This window comes from Macaca fascicularis, chromosome 11, assembly GCF_037993035.2.
Source record: "Macaca fascicularis isolate 582-1 chromosome 11, T2T-MFA8v1.1".
Classification (NCBI taxonomy): Eukaryota; Metazoa; Chordata; class Mammalia; order Primates; family Cercopithecidae; genus Macaca; species Macaca fascicularis.
Window position 1 is genome coordinate 13,561,893 of NC_088385.1, and position 6,654 is coordinate 13,568,546.

The window sequence follows — 6,654 nt, forward strand, 5'->3', positions numbered from 1 at the left end:
AACATCTGGAAGTGGTGACATTAATGTCATTTTAAAACACATGTGTCATATTTTCTCTTATTCCTTTCTGCCTTGACATTGTGCAATAGAAATTTTAAAAATTATTGTATTAGTATTATTAAATATCAACTATTGGTTTTATTTTCTTCTCAATTGAATTTAATAAGCCTATTCTCTCTTGGTGTAATCACATGGAATGGGCTCAACTACCCAGTTAACAAGCGACAGCATATGTAAAATATTGTCTACCAGGGAAAGTCATTGAACACTTACTGTTCAGACTGTGTTTTGGCGTCTGGTTCCCTAAGCACCACTGCAGTGACACAAAATAATAGATCTTCAGCAGAAAAAGTTCTGGCAAATATATTGCATAAGTAATTCTTATTCTTATTACTTGGGTTGGTGGAATCCCTTTCAAAATGTAAGTTACTAATACAAACGAAGATTGAACTTTGTGAGCAGACATTTTTAAGAATAAGTAGTCTCAGGACTGATAATATTAACTCACTTATGCACATCAGGTAGGACTTTATTATGGCAGATACTAGAAATGTACAAAGTGAAGTTACAAGGTGACTCCTGGCAGCACATCTTACTCCCTGGATTCTCTAATGAGATGGGTGTTTCTACTTTGCTGTTGCCTTTTTGAAGAGTTCAATTCTAGCATTAGTACTGCTGTGTGGGAGGGAGTATGTGTGAACAGAGTAAGAGTTGTGACAATCAAGTCATAGAATATATGCTTGGAAATTTTAGAATCATGTACATAGCTTATGAATTGAGTATAGGTTCCCAGTGCTGTCAGTCTCACCTATCCTTCTATACATATGTGTGGAATGTTCTAGGACTCCGTGGCTTTTGAGGATGTGGCTGTGAACTTTACCCAGGAGGAATGGGCTTTGCTAGATTCTTCTTAGAAGAATCTCTACAGAGAAATGATGCAGGAAATCTGCAGGAATCTGGCTTCTGTAGGTGAGAATGACAACACATTTCACTTAATTACAGAAGTATTTCCCTATCATCAGTGCTATTTGTGATTTGGAATGTGGCAAGGGAATGATTTGGTGAAGAAATCAGACATGGGCACTGTGTACAATGAACATGAAATCTAGTAATGTTTCTACAGTTTGTAATAATTCATGATAATTTTGTGGGTCTGCATTTTAGGAAACAAATGGAAAGACCAGTATATTGAAGATCACTTCGAAAAACCTGGGAAAGATATAAGATAATTTGCACTGAGAAGAGGAAATAAAGTCCTCTGAAAGAATCTTAGCATGTCATGAACTTAAAAACAAGCAATCAAAACAAATAAGAGTCACTGTAAATTTATTTCTTTTTAGAAAAATTTCACCCAAAATGTAACGTACTTCAGTGTAGCAGTCAGTGTTTGGAAAAGAGTTTACTTGAAAATAGTACTACAAAATTGTGTATATGAATCTTACTATGTTGGTCATAGCCATGCAGGTGGTAGCTGTGTTTTCAGTAGTAACCCATTTACTTTCAAATAATTTGGTCATGGCAAAAAAAAAAAAAAAAATGCATTTTCCCTGGTATTGGCAGCAGTGTAAGTCCAAGACCTATTAATAAGTAGAAAGTTACTAAACCAAGCAATAAAAGTGTGCTTGTCATTTTTTCACAGAAATCATATGGCACAGAGACTGTGTGAAAGCAAAGAAGGTAGTCAGTATGATGGACAAGTTGTCAGCCAAATTCCAAATCTTGATCTGAATGAGAACATTTCTACTGGATGAAAGCAATGTGAATGTAGTATTTGTGGAAAAGTCTTTGTACGTCATTCCCTCCTTAATAGGCACATCCTAGCTCACTCAGGATACAAACCATATGGGGAGAAGCAATATAAATGTGAACAGTGTGGGAAAATCTTCGTTTCTGTTCCAGGTGTTAGAAGACACATGATAATGTACAGTGGAAATCCAGCTTATAAATGTACGATATGTGGGAAAGCTTTTCATTTTCTCAATTCAGTTGAAAGACATCAGAGAACTCACACAGGAGAAAAACCCTATAAATGTAAACAATGTGGTAAAGCGTTCACTGTTTCCGGTTCTTGTCTAATACATGAATGAACTCACACTGGAGAGAAACCCTACGAATGTAAGGAATGTGGGAAAACATTCAGATTTTCTTGTTCTTTTAAGATGCATGAAAGGACTCACACTGGAGAAACACCCCATAAATGTACCAAATGTGATAAAGCCTTCAGCTGTTCCACTTCCCTTCGTTACCATGGAAGCATTCATACTGGAGAGAGACCCTAGGAATGTAAACAATGTGGCAAAGCCTTTAATCGATTGAGTTCCCTTTGTAACCATAGAAGTACTCATACTGGAAAGAAAGCCTATGAATGTAAACAGTGTGACCAAGCCTTCAATCGCCTCAGTTCCCTTCACCTCCAGGAAAGAATTCATACTGGAGAAAAACCCTATGAATGTAAGAGGTGCGGTAAAGCCTACACTCGTTCCAGTCACCATACTCGCCATGAAAGGAGTCATGATATAGAGGCTGCGTGTAGTGACTCAGCCTATAATCCCAGCAATTTGGGAAGCTAAGGTGTGTGTATTGCTGGAGCCCAGGAGTTCATAACTAGCCTGGATTAAAACAATGTGAAACAACCTGGGCAACATGGTGAAACCCTGTCTCTACAAAAACTAAAATAATGCCGGGCACGGCGGCTCACTCCAGGTACTCAGGAGGCTGAGGCAGAAGAATGGCGTGAATCCAGGAGGCGGAGCTTGCAGTGAGCCGAGATTGCACCACTGCACTGCAGCCTGGGCAACAGAGCGAGATTCCATCTCGAAAGAAAGAAAGAAAGAAAGAAAGAAAGAAAGAAAGAAAGAAAGAAAGAAAGAAAGAAAGAAAGAAAGAAAGAAAGAAAGAAAGAAAATAATTAGCTGGGCATGGTGGCACATTTCAGTTGTCTTAGTTCTTTTTCAAGGACATAAAAAGCCACGGGGGATTGGGGGGAAATCCTGTGCATGCCGATCACGGGGTCAGGAGATCGAGACCATCCTGGCCAACATGGTGAAACCTCGTCTCTGCTAAAAATACAAAAATTAGCTAGGTGTGGTAGCATATGCTTACAGTCCCAGCTACTCAGGAAACTGAGGCAGGAGAATCACTTGAACCCAGGAGGCGGAGGTTGCAGTGAGCCGAGATTGTGCCATGGCACTCCAGCCTGGCGACAGAGTGAGACACCATCTCAAAAATAAATAAATAAATAAATAAATAAATAAATAAATAAAGCCCCTTGAATGTAAGAAATGTGGTAAAACATTTACTCTTTCCCATTGCCTCAAAAACATGAAAGAGCTCACACTGCAGAGAAACCTTAAGAATGTAGGAAATGTGGTCAAGCCTTCAGATTTTCCTGTTTTTGAAGATTTGGGAGGACTCAGAGTGGAGAAAAGCCTTTTTAATTTTAAAAATTTTAAAAATTTTAAAAATTTAAATTGTGGTAAGGCCTTCAGTTGTGTTAGTTCCATTTGAAGACATCAGCTCATTCCTGAGAAAAACCCTATGAATGTCCCGAATGTGGGAATGTTTCATTTCCCTCATACCCACTGAAGGACATATGAAAATGCACACTGTAGCTGGCTGGACCTTGTAAATACAAGAACGTATACAGGATTAAAACTCTAATAGTTTAGAAACGGCAAGAATATTTTCAGTTTTCAGATTTACTTGAAAAGTCATGTGAAAACTCCCACTGGAAAGAAGTTCTATAAGTGAAGCTTTTCTAATTTGGAAAGCCTGATGCAAATTAATTATCGTGCAGTGCTTGAAAAAAATGTATGAAATTTAACACAAGTTACAAGTGTATTGTTTTTATCAGTGGCTTATTCTTAAAGAGTCTTGAGTATGCATTTCATCTTGTTTTGCAGGGAAACCTTGAGGTGAGAGTTCTGTCAATGCTCTTTAAGGAGTAGTACTTGAATTTCAGAGATAATGATATTTTCTTAAGTTTGTTGGTAGAATGTTTGTCTCTTCATTTGATAATGTGCTGGATTCATGGTTGAATTTTGATGTTTTTCTAATATGTAAATAAGTTTAATTTTTTTTTTTTTTCAGATGGAGTCTCACTCTGTTGCCCAGGCTGAAGTGTGGTGGTGTGATCTTGGCTCACTACAACCTCCGCCTCCTGGGTTTAAGTGATTCTCCTGCCTCAGCCTCCTGAGTAGCTGGGACTACAGGTGCCCACCACTACGTCCAGCTAATTCTTTGTATTTTTAGTAGAGACAGGGTTTCGCCATGTTGGCTATTCTGGTCTTGAACTCCTGACCTCATGATTTGCCCGCCTTGGCCTCCCAAAGTGCTGGGATTGCAGGCATGAGCCACCGCACCCGACCAGATAAGTTTCATTTGTATGTATTGTCCTCTGATTAATGGACCAGTGAACAATGATTGTGAATTGTTAGGATTGTCTTACTAGCCTCATTTGGCAAATTTTGGTTATCCCTTGTCCATTACACATATTCCACCATTTTTTATTAAAGGAAAAACTACTCTTGATGTAAAGATGTTTATTTTTTGCTAATAATGAGTTGGTATTAATTCCTAAGTACATAAACTTTACCATAGAGTATCATCTCGTGAGTTCTTTGCATCTGTTGCCCTTTATTCTTTATGATTTCTGTCGTTATTTGGATCGTTCACTTTGAATGAAGGAGAGAGAATTGAAATAGGACAATATGTTGCAACCAATCAGAGGGAAGAAACATTCAGTCTCTCAGTCACATATGATAGTGTTGGGCTTTTCATCGATGCCTTTGGTATTGTAGTAGATAGTATTACACCATTATGGTATTATAATTTATATACTGTATTTTATAGTGTTACAGTCTTACCAGTCAGTGTCACATGATTCAGTTCCCTACCAGCCAACAGACAAGCCAATCACATCCTCCTGTAGGAACAAAGGAGCATGCTCGGCCGGGTGCGGTGGCTCACGCCTGTAATCCCAGCACTTTGAGGGGCTGAGGCGGGCGGATCAGGAGGTCAGGAGTTTGAGACCAGCCTGACCAACATGGTGAAATCCCATCTCTACTAAAACTACAAAAATTAGTCGGGCGTGGTGGCATGTGCCTGTCCTCCCAGCTACTCAAGAGGCTGAGGCAGGAGAATCTCTTGAACCCAGGAGGCAGAGGTTGCAGTGAGCTGAGATTGTACCTTTACACTCTGGCCTGGGTGACAGAATGAGATTGTCTAAAAAAAAAAAAAAGAAACCATTACAATGAACACATTTTTGCCAATGAGAAATAAACTTGTTTATTCCATGTTTTCAGGGTTCAATGAACTCTTGGAAAGCATTTTCTGCATCCTGCTGGTTGTGTAAGTGTTTTCCCTGCAAAAAGTTGTCAAGATGCTTAAAGAAGTGGTAGTTGGTTGGCGAGAGGTCAGATGAATATGGCAGATGAGGCAAAACTTCATAGCCCAGTGTATTCAACTTTTGAAGCCCTGGTTGTATGACATGTGGTCAGGCGTTGTGTAGAACTGGGCCCTTCCTGTTGACCAGTACTGGCTCCAGATGCTGTAGTTTTCTGTGCATCTCATCGAATGGCTTGGCATACTTCTCAGATGTAATGATTTCACCAGGATTCAAAAACTGTAGTGGATCAGAAGACCAGCAGCTGACCACCAAACAGTGACCATGACCATTTTGGTGCAAGCTGGACTTTGGGAAGTGGTTTGGAGCTTCTTCTCAGTTCAACCACTGAGCTGGCTGTTGTATGAAATCCACTTTTCGTGGCATGTCATAATCTGATCAAGAAATGGTTCATTGTTGTTTCACAGAATAAGAGAAGATGGCACTTGAAAAGAATGCTTTTTAAAATATTTGGTCAGCTCATGAGGCACCCACTTATCAAGCTTTTCCAACTTTCCAACTGGCTTCAAATGCCAGATGACCATAGAATGGTCGACATTCAGTTGTTTGCCAACTTCTCGTGTGTCTGTAAGAAGATCAAATTCACTGGTTGCTCTCAATTGGTCGTTATCAACTTCCGGCGGCTGCCCACTACGCTCCTCATCTTCAAGGCTCTCGTCTCCTTTGCAAAATTTCTTGAACCACTGCGCTGTACATTACTTAGCAGTTCCTGGGCCAAATGCGTGCATATTGTGAGTTGTCTCCCCTGCTTTAGGACCCATTTTGAACTCAAATAAGAAGGTTGCTTGAATTTGCTTTTTGCCTGACATCATTTCTATAGTCTAAAATAAATAAGTCATTAGAAAAAAAAAAAAAAGACAAGAAATGCCAATTAAAATGATGAATAACATAACCACATTTATTTAAGAGTGTATTCCAGTATCAAACAGCAAATTCCAAGAATGCAAAAACTGCCATTACTTTTGTACTCACCTTATAGTAATTTGTGTGATTTCTTCTTTTCTTTGTTAGCCTGGCTTGATAGTGACCAATTTTGTTGATCTTCATGAAGAAACAGCTTTGTTCTATTGCGTTCTTCTGTTGATTTTCTGTTTTCAGTGCCATTGACTTCTCATCTTGTTCTTATTTCTTTTGAGTGAATTTGGCTTATATTGTTCTTTTTCTTTTTCTTTCTTCTTTTGTTTTTTTTGTTTTTTTTTTTTTTTTGAGACTTAGTTTCTCTCTGTCGTCCAGGCGACCTTGCTCTGTCG

General features: G+C 39.0%; 1 pseudogene; it reads left to right on the forward strand.

The window, feature by feature from the left end:
* Positions 1-550: 550 nt before the first annotated feature.
* LOC141407999 (uncharacterized) lies at positions 551-2,618 on the forward strand (annotated as a pseudogene).
* The last annotated feature ends 4,036 nt before the right edge of the window (positions 2,619-6,654 follow it).